The sequence below is a fragment of the Eptatretus burgeri genome, unplaced genomic scaffold (genome assembly GCF_056783735.1).
Source record: "Eptatretus burgeri isolate ZD-2024b unplaced genomic scaffold, Ebu_testis_v1 Ebu_testis_scaffold_912, whole genome shotgun sequence".
Lineage (NCBI taxonomy): Eukaryota > Metazoa > Chordata > Myxini > Myxiniformes > Myxinidae > Eptatretus > Eptatretus burgeri.
Genome location: NW_028222861.1, coordinates 4,011 through 18,859, shown reverse-complemented (window position 1 = coordinate 18,859; position 14,849 = coordinate 4,011). Strand labels below are relative to the sequence as shown.

At 42.7% G+C, this 14,849-nt stretch overlaps 1 pseudogene; it reads left to right on the top strand.

The window, feature by feature from the left end:
* The first annotated feature begins 11,846 nt into the window (after positions 1-11,846).
* Positions 11,847-13,077, top strand: LOC147007001 (katanin p60 ATPase-containing subunit A1 pseudogene; annotated as a pseudogene).
* Positions 13,078-14,849: the final 1,772 nt, after the last annotated feature.

Genomic DNA, 14,849 nt, shown 5'->3' with positions numbered 1-14,849 from the left:
ATTCACTGAAACATTCCAATAAACTTCACTGAAGTAGAAGCCTGAAGTAGTCCCTCTTATACACAATTTGACATCCAAAAAATGGGAGGGTGAGACATTTGGAAATTCAAGCACGGGATGAGCTGATAAGCACGAGGCAAAATAACTCAAAACTGCAATGCGTGGCCACTTTGGGTGGGAGGGAGAGAATGACACACTCATGGCAAAAGTTTGCAGTGTTAACAACCAGGTCACCCTCTTTCGATGCAGCGAGCAAGACCTTTTTTCAAAGTAATATATTCCTTTTATCAATATGTCGGTCAAAAGACTGTCGGAAAAAGGGAAACATTACTGACAGCCAATTTAACTATAGTACGAAAATTAAATTTATAAAGTACCAGCAACATTTCAACAAGTGAATATAATTATTTTTCTTCCACATCCCCCCCCTTTTTTCCATATTAGGTAAATTTTGAATAATTGTATTACACATGATCACCATACCCCGTTCCTGGAGGAGAAAAGATATCTCTTGCACAACTTCAATCAATAATGGCAGCGAGCGCTCATCGGAGAAGAATGCTGGATGACGACCATTTCAATAGTGTCCCAGCCAGGTTAGTGAGTGTGCTTCCATTTAATTCCTGGCCTGTTCATCAGCAGGTGTCATGAATCGAAAGGACGTGCTACACGAGGCCAGAAAATAAGCGGGCCGGGGTGTAGATAGAGCAGCACCCAACGGGAAGCACAGTCGAGGCACTCCATGAGCTGCAGAGAAGGTCGATCTTGGCAAGTATGAGCTTGGGCCCGACACTCGGTTGGAGACAAAGAGGAATCGGGATGTGACCCAGAGATCCCAGCCCCAGCAGAGTTTGGGACCTCGTAGCAGCAGTTTGTGCAATCAGGTTTGATTCACCAAGCGAGCTGTGCACGTTGAAGGCAGCCGCGATGGCTGCACGAGCCCCACCCGCACAATTGAGGACACGTCGCAGATGACTCGCCATATGGACCTTCAAGTCCGTTGTGCGACCACGGCAAGTTCATGATGTATCTGCAGAGCAGCAACTTGCGAGTGTGGTCGGGGTCGTTCCCCCAGGCAGGCACCAAGCAACGGCGACGTTGTCTTTGCCTTGCCGGGGTTTGACTTGTCCAACCTTCTCTTCAGTGGGTTTTTTTCTTCTTACATGCTCGTCTCATCTCCTCAGGAAGGGGGTCGTGTCATGATCATGTGTTAAATGCCCAATCACCCAAATCTGGGTTCTCCCCATCGTCCAATCTTTTAGTGGAAGTTCTTCCAAAGCTTCATGAGACAAAATCGTACATTGCATCGTTCAACTACTGTCAACACTCCGAAACACACAAAATCAAGGTGAAGCATCGAACCTGCATTTACATGTTGTTTCAAAATTTTATCCTTTCTTTCCTTTTTTGTTTCTTCACACCCAAACGACTTGCTAAAATATAAAGAAATCTCAGTTGTACGAATACTCAAAATCAATCATCTCATTTGCTAATTACATGGAGAAAGTGCAGCAGTATTAATCAAGGTTCCAATTTGCAATCAACAATTGTTTTCACCATCCTCCAAAGATCCCTTCGAATCAAGAAAAATTTTCCATGTATAATAATTGTCATTATCTATTTATTTCCAGCTAACTTAGCACTTCCGTGCTCAGGAAAGATGGTCAAGTCAGTGTTAGAAATATATCAACTTACTTCGTTGTAAATTAAAAAAAATTGGGTAAGTAAACATACAAGAAGTACCACTTAATAAAAAATCACGCACCTGTCCAATTAATCAGAAAACAAATAAAATAGGTAATGTTTTAATTGGCTTGTGGCATCATTGCACTATTTTCAATTATATAATTCTTACACTCCGACCGATTTAACATTCATTTCACATGCTAATGCCTTCTGTACTCGGCATGATTCTTGTTTATCTTTTTTATTTGTCTTTCCACAAAATATGGACGCATTTTACTTAAATTACAGTTTGTCCAGTTCCAGCGATGAATCAGCGAGAGCAATACAATTACAATACATGGTGCAATTCCTAATTCCGTGAATTGATTTCATAATTGCTGTTGGTATAGCCATTCTGGACTATGCTTATGTGAATACCATGCTGATTTCCCTCATTTATTGATTTTCCCTTGCAGTTAACTTCTGATTCCTAATATATAAGAACCAACGGTGTACCTTACTGTGATGTAACTGATCATTCTGGTTTTAAATTACACTGCTGTTCCAAAAGTGTGGACACTACGAGACTTATATGATCAAGGTTTCTCAATTTGTAATTCCAAAAGAAAACTTGATATTAAACTGAACACCGGATGACTGATTATAATAATCAGATAATTATCTGCCAAAATCGATCGAGCACAAAAAATTATTTCATAAACCTTCAACTCATAACGAATCTAAATTCAAACAATTTCAAAACAAAATAAATCTGTTGACTCCAAATCAACACCAAATCAATCTCGTCCATAATCAATGCATTAATTGTAACCAAAAGAAACATGATGGTTCGAATACCATTATGAATTGTAATGGAGAAAAAGACACAATGAACACAAAAATCTTGTGCCTCCAGTGTTCTCAATGAGTTCTTTTTTTTTAAATGAGCTGAGTCTGAAAGTAATGAACTAAGTTACTGAACACAACTTCTATGAGTTACCAACTGTTCCCCATGTTTTTGTAGATGACAACAAACTCGGTGCATGCAAACATTATCATAAGTATCACTTGTTGGTACTATTGAACATGAGTATCCCCATCACTACCAAACAGGTCAAAGCACACTGGTAATTCAAAGCTCAGTTGTACATTATTACATTAATTAACAGGAGTAATTCGATTAATTATACAAAAGTAGCATGGCGATAATTGTAGTCACAGGGCGATCCTTTAGGAGTCTTTCTCGGGACTCTCAGCTCCGCGAACTCCCCCATAGTGAGAGTGGGGTCCACCCCGCTCAGCCTTGACATTTTACAGCAGTGCGAGTTGCCGAGCTGCATAACTTGAGATTGCTCCCGGACCACACTTTGGCTGCAGAGCGTTCATTTGGAAACAAAAAGCTTGACAACATGGTTAAGAGATACAAAATTTCTCCAAACAGGTTTAACAAAACCAAATGCTAACGTTTCATCGATCTGATGAGCGTCCATTTCTTTTATGGTCAATGGAGCTGAAAAATCTCGAAAAAAATTAAATCTGTAACCAATCTTTCTCATCATTATTCAGAATTCCATCAACATTTTAAATCTCTGACATTGTCCATTTCTTTTATCCACTTCTCTCTTACTAATACAGCAAAATGCTGCAATATCCGATCACACTCACTCTAACCATCTAATTACTTACTCTGACCTTTTAATTACAAATCCATTCCTCAAAATCAAAACAAATAAATACAGTTTAAACCTCTGTTTTTAAACAGGTGTTCAAAAATTGTCAAGTCATTTGTCAAAGTTGAGTCACCAGGCGAATGGTCCTCCAAATTGCAGCTCAAAACACTCCATTTAAACTTGATTCTGTAATGTACAGACCACGACATTAGATTCATGAATTAACCTGACAAATAGAGACTCATATAAAGCCACCACAGATGTTTTTGCTTTCTGCATGAGTCAGCTGCCCTTGGCAGACAAGCCTGCCAAGGAATGTTCTTGTGATAAAGCCTGCAATGGCTGTGTGTTCAAGGAGCACCAGACAGCCAGTCTGAAACTTGTCTAAGGAGGACTCAGACGAAGAGCCGGTCGAAGGAGCACGAGCTTTGCCTGAATTTTAACCCAATTTTCTTCACCACTTGATGTACTTGGTTCACAGATCAATCACAAGAGGTACAGTATTTGCACTGTTCAACATTATTTAATTAATTATATGCAAGGCTCTACATGATGATTTTGGTTTTCTTGGTTTTTGGTTAGTTTGCCATCACCTTCGCAGCAGTAGTTTCGGCAGGAATTTGTCTTTAACATTCATCAACGAATGTCATCCATTAACTTTAACATCCACAGACTAATGAAGACTGCACACCGACTTTAACGTCCATCCGAGGGATCATGCATACATCAATGAATCGCCCGACTTGCTCAGCACCAATTGGAAATTTGGGAGATGGTTGTGACTTTAAACCACATTTATCTGGGAATCATCTGTGTGGTCATCACTTGATGACTGCAATTTGAGAGGGCAAAAAGGATTGCCTATAACAAGTTAGTAATTAACTGATCAATCTTTACCGGAGTGCCGATGGGAAGTTATATATCCTCGTTCATCACAAGGTACCAAAATCACACACAACTACTTTACAAATCGCTTTAAAATCATTCCAAATCACATTTCTACATTTCGATCACATTTTCAGTGGTCAGCTGACTGTGAATGTGCACTCCTGTGAGAAAGCTTGGCTTACCAAGCTCAATGTCAATGGCATGGTCATAAATTTCAAGCTTGATTCTGGTGCAGACGCCAATGTGCAGCCTCGGAGTATTTTTCGACAACTTCCGATACAGAAGAATCTACAACAAAAAATGTGTTGTCGTCCTATAGCAATCACAAGGTGTCACCGGAAGGCAAGGTCCGACTTGATTGCTTAATCAATGACGTCACACACAGCTTGGAGTTTTATGTCGCAAATGTGTCATCTCCACCCATTCTTGGATTAAAGGCGTGAACATAGTTGGATTTTGTTTGGAAAATTCACACTGTAACCGAGACGTGTCTGGACAAGGATAAATGGTTGCAGGAATTTCACGATGTGTTTCTGGGTCTCGGAGAAATGCCGGGTGAGTACCATGTTGAATTGAAAGCTGGTGCTACTCCAGTAATACACCTGCCAAGAAGAGTACCACTCAACCTGCATGACAAACTCAAACACACCTTGAATAACCTGGAGAATGAGGGAATTGTATCCAAGGTGGATAAACCTACAGACTGGGTGAACAGTCTGGTGATTGCTGTAAAGAAGAATGGTTCCCTGCGTCTCTGTTTAGATCCGAAAGACTTGAACAAAGCAGTTAACCGTGAACACTACAGAATACCTACAGCAGAGGACATGACTTCCAGAATAAGTGGTAAATGTGTATTTTCCATTTTCGATGAGAAAGATGGCTTTTGGCAGATCAAGTTGGACGATGAAAGTTCATTGTTGTGCACATTTAACACATTTAACACGCCATTCGGCGTCCATGTTGTGCACATTTAACACGCTATCGGAGTCCTTTTGGGATCTGCTCTGCCCCGGAAATCTTTCAGAAGAAAAATGACCAATTGTTTGGTGACATAGATTGAGTTGAAGTGTTTTTTGATGACCTGCCGAGCCACGATCGCATTCTGGAGCAAGTGTTACAGCATGCTAGAAAGAACAACGTTAAGTTTAACATAAATAAGTTTCAATTTCGCGTGAGTGAGGTGAACTATGTTGGAAATGCGGTGTCTGCTGCTGGGGGCCTAAAGCCAGAACCAGAAAAAGTGAGAGCAATTACCGAATACCCTAAGCTTGAGAACAAGCAAGACTTGCAACGATTCTTAAGAATGGTGAATTATTTGGCCCAATTTATTGCCAACCTATCTGGGCGTGCTGCCCCTCGAAGACCATTACTGAATAAAGACATTGAGTGGCATCGGTGCAAGGAGCAGGACGATGCATATCAAGATGTGAAACGATCTTTCATCACCGCAACCACATTGAAGTTCTTCGATGTCCAGTCTGCCGTTGTGATACAAGCCGATCCTTCAAAAGCGGACCTGGGTGCTTGCCTCATGCAAGAAGGTCACCCAGCAGCTTACACTTCCAGGGCGCGAACTGAAGCAGAACAAAATTCCACTCAAATTGAAAAGGAACTTTTGGCGATTGTGTTCGCACGTGAAAAATTCAATCTGTCCTTGTATGGTAAAGCTGTGGTCGGTGAATCAGACCAGAAGCCACTTGAGATGATCAGTAAGAAGAATCTCAGCAAAGCGTCACCCCCGACTCCAGAGAATGCTTCCCAGACTGTTCAAGTACTCCGTCAACATTGTCCGCAAACCAGGCCCTCAAACACATATTTCTGATGCATTGTCACGTGCCGACATTCAGGATGACTCCATTGACAAGGGCCTTGTGGTGGACATGGAAGTCATGATACATAATTTACCACCATGTAATATTCACTGACTGAAGATTCCAGTTGTTTCTTCAACTTTATTCCATGCCCAACATGGCGCCTTCTGCCCTGCACCCGCCCCCGCTCACATTATGCAGTTGGGGGGGGGGGCGGAATGTCTACTCTCAAAGTGGAACCAACCAATTTGTATCCATATCAATACGATATGTGACACCATCTTCCTCTGAAGCTCCCCTCACCAATCCTATGTTCCTCCTGAGAATCTCTTTTCATGGAGACAAAAACATACTCCTCTCTCTGGAGATAAGCAAGGCCGACGGGCAAGATGGCATTCCTCCCAGTGTCTTGAAGGAATGTGCTTCAGAACTTGTACCTGTGCTTGCTCGTTTGTTTCGTTTTTGGTTAAAAACTCAAACTTTTCCTCTTTCCTGGAAACATGCCTAGTACAACCTATTTTAAAGAAGGGTGATCGTTTAAACCCCTTCTAACCACTGTCCTATTGCTCTGACTTCTTCTGTTTCCAAAGTCTTTGAATGTCTTCCCAATTCTCATTTTCTCAATCATCTTGAATCTCACAGTCTTCTATCTGACCACCAATGTGGCTTTCGCAAGGCAAGATCTACAGGTGATATCCTTTGTTGCATTACGAATGTCTGGGCCTCTTCTTTGATAGACTTTTGGGAAATCCTTTGTTGCTGGCCTTGATATCTCAAAAGCCATTGGCAGAGTTTGGCATCGGGGTCTGATATCCAAGCTTCCCTCTTCCACTCTGCTCTCTCATATCGAGCTTTCTCTCCGACCACTCTATCTCCATAATTGTTGATGGTTCAACATCTTCCCCCTTCCCTATTAACAGCGGTGTACCTCAGGGTTCCGTTCTGTCTCCAACACTCTTCCTTCTTTTTTATCAATGATCTTCTTTCTTCCACAAATAACCAAATGCACTCGTACGCTGATGACTCAACATTACATTCCTCCATGTCTTTCCCATCTGCCCCGTCTTTCCTCACTCGATCTACATGTCGTTTCATCACAGCCACCTCTTTAAATTCGGATTTGGACAAGATCTCCCAGTGGGGCAAATGTAATCAAGTTAAGTTTAATGCGTCAAGAACTCAATTTCTTCCCATCTCTCTCCCTCTCTCTAAAACTATTCTCAACTCTCTAATCTCTTTTGAAAGCTCTACAATTACACCATGTGATAAAATAACATACTAGGTATTACTCTCACTTCAAATTTATCCTGGAATCCACACATTACGCAAATAGCTTGGTCTGCCTCGAATAAATTAGGAGTCCTGTTCAGATGTCGAAGATTCTTCTCCTCTGAACAGTTGCCCCAACTATATAAAGGATTGATTAGTCCTTGTATGGAGGCACTGCTCTCACATCTGGGGAGGTTCCAGCTCCACATACTTACTGGACAGAATTGAATCCAAAGTTATTTGACTCGTCAACTCCACCAATGGAACCACAAAACTCGACCCGCTCAAATTACGCCGCATGGTGGGCTCTCTTTCTCTTTTCTACAGATATTACTTCGGTTTCTGCTCGCAAGAACTTGCTGCTTGTGCACCTCAACCATTAGTGACACCAAGGAATACTAACTACTCAACAAGCCACTACATCACATGATTATTGTGTGGCCATTGGCAACTCTGGAACTCTTTACCTTCTTTCGTCTTCCCAAACACATGACCTTCCCCTTTTCAAAAAGCAGATTTTTTACTTCCTCAAAAACTCTTAGACTATTCTCTCTCTTCTTACTTTTCGGTCAATGCAGTTCTTTTATTTTAAGGTTGACCTCGATTAGGACGATTTCATCCGTGCCTGAAGCCTTCAACATAAAAAAAGAATAATAAAAAGTCCTGGGAGGCTCGAGAGGGGTAGCACCAGGGTCTGCCAGGTTCGAGTAATGCTCGAAAGCTTAAACATACCACCTGTGGTTTCATTGAAGTAAATACTGAGGAGGAGATACATCCACAAAATATGGCTTTGCGTATTAATATAATAATGTTGTTATTATGGAGGCAACCTGTGAAAAGGAAATTGGCCTTGAGGACATCTCCCCGAGAGGATTGTAATTGAATTTTGATATTTTTTTTCTTTATTCATTCATATATAATGCACATTCCATGATTTGTTTATACCAGTGCGGACCCGTAGGTGCGTAAACGACGACTGGATTGGAGCATTTTTTCACCCTCCCCCTCACCCCTCCCCCACCTCTCTCACCCTCTCTCGTGGGTGAGGTGTGCCAGTATGTGCAGCTTCGTTCCTTCGCTCTCGTAAACGACGACTGGATTTGGGCATTTTTTCAATTACATCAGACCAACCGTATCATAAATGGCCATAACTTGGGAAACATACTCAGGTCCCCAGCGTCAATTGTGACGTCATATCAAACGAAGAAGAAGAATTGTGACGCCCCCCTCTCTCTCACTCGACCCTCTCTAGCCCCTCCTCTCTCCCCCTCTCTTGAATTGTGACGCCCCCTCTCTCTCCCCTCTCTTGAATTGTGACGCCCCCTCTCTCTCCCCTCTCTCGCCCTCCTCTCTCGCCCCCACTCTCAAACCTTAATGTCAAACTTTGAAAAGGCACATCCGTGGGTCCCCAGCAATATTCCTGGCAAGTTTCAATCAGATCGGACCGTCAATCGTGCAAAATAAAAATAATAATAATAAAGAAATAAATAAACATTAATTGTGACGTCATTCGTGACGGCATATCACAGTGTCTTGTCATTGGTTGACAGATAAATGGCCGGAACTTGGGAACTGCTTATCCGATTAATATCAAACCTTGAAAAGGCACATCCGCGGGTACCCAGCAATATTCCTGGCAAGTTTCAATCAGATCGGACTGTCAATCGCGCAAAATAAATAAATAAATTTTGATTGTGACGTCATTCGTGACGTCATAGCACCATGTCTTGTCCTTGGTCGACAGATAAATGGCCGTAACTTGGGAACCGCTCGTCCGATTGATATCAAACTTCAAAAAGGCACATCCGCGGGGCCCCAGCAATATTCCTGGCAAGTTTCAATCCGATCGGACCGGCGGTCGTCGAGAAACTGCGGTCGCAGACAGACAGACAGAAAGACACACACACACAGATTGCTGGAATTATAGATAGATAATGCAGATTTATTAATGAGGATTTTTTGTTTGTTTGTTTGTTTGGCAGCCGGGGAAGAGGCATCGCATCGTGTATCCGAAGAAATTAAAGGATATGCTCTGTTGTCTTTTTAAGAAAGAAATAGAGCGAACGTATGTTACGGATGCAAAGGAGAATGGAAGATTACAATTACAGTCATGCGCCACTTAACGACGGGGTTACGTTCTGAGAAACGCGTCGTTAAGCGACGTCGTCGTTGTGCGAACATCATTTTTTTTTTTCGTTTTCGAACATCGTACTTACACAAACCTAGACACCTAGGCTATATGGTGTAGCCTATTGCTCCTCAGATACAAACCTGTACAGCATGTTACTGCACTGAATACTGTCGGCAATTGTAACACATCCAAGAGAGACGGAAGACACGTTAGATTTACCTTTGTGCTGTTCATGACGGCCATCGGTGTTGTTAGCAGCAGCTTACAATCTCCTCTCGCTTTGATTATAGAAAGGTGAATCATTAGCGTTTGGATTTTATAAATACGTAATCATTGCATCGATGTTATAATTTACAAATGAAGAAACGAGCACCTGTCAATTGTGATATATATTTTTGGAACAGTGCGATTGTTTTAACAACATAAAAAGCTTTACTAAAAACAAATTGGTGTTTTAATTTGGACTAACAACAACGATTTATTCGTGGAATTCTTCAATTCAAAGGTAATTTACTTGCTCGAAGGTAAACGTGGAAACATTGGTTCAGTTTCAAAGCCGATTTCCTTGAATCCGGATTTAGCACGATCCTGTTTTTTTCGCGATGACATTTGATTTTATGGACCTCAACGATCGCATTATAACAGGGCCACACGGTCGTTTATTATCATTATGAAGTATTTTGTACTGTACAGTGTACACAATTGTATGTGCTATTTTTATACGAGCCGACATCATGGCGATAGGAATTTTTCAGTTGCATTTTTTTTATTTTATTTTTATTTTCATAGCTGGCAGATCCGTCGCATATGCGATCCGTCGTTGCCGGAACGTCGTTAAGCGGCGCATGACTGTACATAAAAAAAAATGCCGAGTAAAATTACCAGTGTGTGTATATTTATGTATATTGTTGCGGTTCTCGGAACCACATTCATACAACAGATAGGTGTCCCAAGATAGTTATCCCATTAGTGTATGTGTAGTTAGATCCCTACCTTTTGTCTTGCTGGACAGTATAGTCCATTTGCCAGAGAAGTAACCTTGTTGTCCTCAAAAGTGCATGGTTTTATGGTGGTTTCTTGTTCACAGGCATGCATAGACAAAATTAAGCTTGGTTGCCCGGATGGCAACCATGGGGAAATCTATTATTTTTGCGCAAATACAAGATGGCCGTCATCGACTGGCTGAAAATATAACTTTTTAGCTAATGAACTTAAAATTACACATGAGACATCTTTTCCATGTAATGTTGGCACGAGGAATCGATATTTAACCTTATTTTTGTGATTAGAAGTAAATTTGAGGTCAATGTTCGAGTTCCTGGCAATTGTTTGCCGTGTGAGATACATTTTGAATGACAACAAGGTCACTATTCTGACAACTGGACGCTCACATACGACATTAATGCGAGTTACTAATTCATTGTTTTGTTTTTACAGATATGGCAGATTCAAGGTGCATTCTTCCCGTGTGTCATGGTGGAGGGGAATTGAAGAAATTCGCTGATCAAGGGATCAAGACATTGATCTCCTGTGCCAATGCCCGTGGAGATGAAGAGTTACATGCAAAACTACAGGACATTGTTGATGGTGGTGGTGATGCTGTTCGCATAGAATGTCACAAAGGATGCTACTGTACTTACACATCAAAACAAAAAATTGAGAGACTTCGTCAATCACAGAAAAGAAAAGCCAAACTTTACTGAGGTTGATTTCAGACTTAGTGTCTGGTGGTGAAATGACCAAGAAATCTCTAAGCCTGAGGCAGTCAATTCAAAGTCATGTTACAGGTACCAGAAATCAGACAACATTAGGACTGGCTGTCAAACGACTGCACCGCCATGGCAGTTCTGATCTTCCAAAGCTCTTTCATGAACATGGGTTCACAACCTCATATGATGAGGTCCTGAGATTCAGGAAATCCGCTGCTCATTTTCTCGGTGACAATGCTCAGCTTCTCCACCAATTCATGGGTTTGAGTAGAACTGTTGGCGTGATTTTTGCCTAGTTTGGTAATCTTGATCTGCAAGTGTTCACGCCTAATGGTCGGCGCACTACTCATGTCCTCTCACATGAATTTCAGCAACCCCATCCTGCAGGCATTCTTGAGTATGGGCATGCTCACCCAGGGAGGAGCGACCTTATTATCCCATGACTGTCTAAGAAAGCTGCCCAGTCTAGGACAAGCAGCAGCTCATCAGGAAGCCTTCCTCTGCAGCACTGCACTGGGCCATCCAAAGGAACCCCCCGGCTGTGGATGCAACCTCTGGATTCTCCTTCCAAGAAGTGTGTGCCCGGCAAGCTAGTTTAGCTAGTGAGCGAGCTAGCTTCAAATCACCGGGGACTGATTTTAAGATTGCTATAGACCGGATGACAAAATACTGGACATTGCAGAATAAACTCCTAGAGGATTAATTCATTGCATTGAAGCACGAATTTGGTGCGGCTCGCACTGATTTGAAGGACATTATAAAGGAAACCTCAAAGTTGAAGATTGACAATTTTCCTGACCCAGGCCAGGAGCAGGAAGAGCCCACACGAGATTCAGATGTCTGGCCTGCACCCACACCACCTGAAAGCAGGCGATCCCAAAGTGAAATTGTGCTGCAATTAGAGCTGCACGCAATGCAAGCCACCGTGAAACGAAGGGTCAGTGATGTGTTAGTTTCCGCATTCCTGCTGCACAGCCCTCTCCCCCAAGCGGAAGGAGAGCATCTGAAAGCGGCTGCAGCTCGAGATAATACGTCCAAAGGCAAGGACGCCGATAACAAGGCAAAGCGAAGGGTCAAGAACAAAATGCCCAAGCAGTCCAAGAAGAAAATGCGACAATTTCATGGTGCTGGTCATGACAAGCACTTGGTCAAAATTCTCGAGTGTGATATCATGTCAAGGAACCCAAACATCCTCTGGGAAGACATAGCTGATTTGGCAGAAGCCAAGAATCTGTTGAGGGAAGCTGTTGTGCTGCCATTGTGGATTCAAGATTTCTTTGTAGGTATCCGGAGACCATGGAAGGGACTGCAAAGACCATGCTTGCGAAAGCTGTGGACACAAAGTGTGGGACTACTTTCTTCAATGTCTCTGCATCCGCAATCATGTCGAAATATCATGGGGAGTCTGAGAAGCTTGTGCGGCTCTGTTTGAAATGGCTCGCTTTTATGCTCCAACTACAATTTTTGTGGACGAGATAGACGCGATCTGGAGCCAGCAGGGGACAGCGAACGAACACGAGACGAGCAGGAGAGTAAAATGTGAGCTGCTTGTTCAAATTGATGGAATAGGTTCATTGTATGGTGGAGACCTCAGCAAGATGGTGATGGTTCTGGCAGCAACCAACTTCCCTCCGACGTCTGGAGAAAATAATATACATCCCCCTTCCAAGCGTCAGAGCACGTGAAAATCTGCTCAGGATAAACCTGCGTGAAGTGGAAGTTGCAGACGACGTGGACATTGCCGTTATTGCCCAGCGGTTACGCGATTACTCCGGTGCAGACATCACAAATGTGTGCAGGTCAGAATGCCGTCCCGTTGCACTCGCTGCATAAATTGTCAACTTGACTTTTTGACAGTTATTGACAGTATATGGGATTTCAACCTGGAATCCCAGCTAATATCATGAGCCACTTGCTCGTCGTAGCAGGTGAACAAAGTGAAAAAAAAATTAAAAATAATAAATAACGTTTGGAGACCGCGAGGGACGAAGAAGATGAGGCACTCATAGTTGTGTTTCCAATTTCGAGATTATCCGGGGGCAAGGGATGTGCAAGCGATATATCGACCGTGGGGCTCTGAATTAAGAGCCGTTGTCAATGAGATGCCGAAGATGCGAGAAAACCCGGAAAAATTCCAGAGAGAATTGAGTGTTGTCGTGGAATGCCATCGGCCAACTTATATGGATATTTTATTGAAATTGATTGTCCTGGAGGGGTTACTCCGACAATGGAAACAGACAGCAGCATGGCCAGATGAAGTGCCCGGAAGCAGAGGTGAACTCAAAGACATATCAGTGACAGAGGTGGTACCACTTAAAACAGATTGGGGAAAAATACAAGCAACGCTCTGCCGAAGACCCACTGGAGTACTTAGAGCGCATTCGGAGTGTATATCAATGCCACTCTGAAATAAAAGAAGAGGGTGTACCATTTGCTCATGCATTCCTAAACGGTTTGACAGCCAAATTGCAAAACGACGTTAGCGGCTGGGAATCGACGGAGGTAAAAGATTTGAGGGAGTATGTGGCGCATTGTCATTCATTGACAAAGCAACGTTCTGACGAGACAGATGAAGCTGCATTGATGCTATCTCAGGTTCAAGGGCAAGAATGCACTGGTGGAAGGAATGCGAGATATAATGCACAAAACCGAGGGCCAAACTATAACCGGGGGAGACCACAATACAGAGACCAGCGCAGAGAGGTCTGTCGGGCAAGTGGGCAACCATACCAGGTCATTGGGCCAAGGAGTGCTGGAACCGCAGAAATAGTCGAACTTATAGTACGTACGGACCGGTAGAAGAAAGGAAAATAAGATTCCACAACAACGCAAGAATTCTACAACGATCACTACGAAGTTGGGTCAAAAAAATCCACATCAGGGCCATGGAACAAAACATGGCGGAGGAGATCGGCACGATACGCGGGGAGATGACCGAGCAACAAGGGAGTGTAAAAGGTGTTTGGTCCGCGATGGAGGCGGGTAAGGAGGACGTGACGGACAAAATAACTACGGTTGGACGTGAGGTAGACAAACTCAGACAGGGGGTGAAAGAAATTAAAAAAGGACAAGCGCAATTAAAGAAGGAGATGGAAAGAAACATGACAGCAATATAAGGACTGAGACAAAGCCAGCAAGAGGTAAGGGGAGAAAGAGCGAGGCTGTAAATTGTTCATTTGGACCGTCGGGCCATGGTAACCTCTGCTCGGGTTACACAAGGTTCGGGCGCGGTAACGGCTCGTTCTGCTTGAGGTCCGTCGAGGGTGTGAATTACGCGGTAGCTTTGCCCGTGTGGGTACTTTGGTATATTGAAGTTTGGCAATTGATCCTACCCCACGCGGTCAAATTATTGGCGATTCATGATCCAATAAGGGACCCGTGCCTTTCGGACTGATCCAAAAGGCACGACCTCAATTCCGGTGTGTTTGGTGGAGCCGACTCTACTGCTCCCTCCAGCGGTTGTGCTCGCCACCGATACCCGGCCCTGCAACAATATATATATATATATATATATATATATATATATATATATATATATATATATATATATATATATATATATATATATATATATATATATATGTAAAACTCTACATGGAATCATTTAATATTGTTTGAATATTTTTTGTAAATGGTGTTTGTATTTTAAAATAATTTAGTATTTTGATGAATTCATGGTGGAAAACCGAGGGTGCACAATGAAACA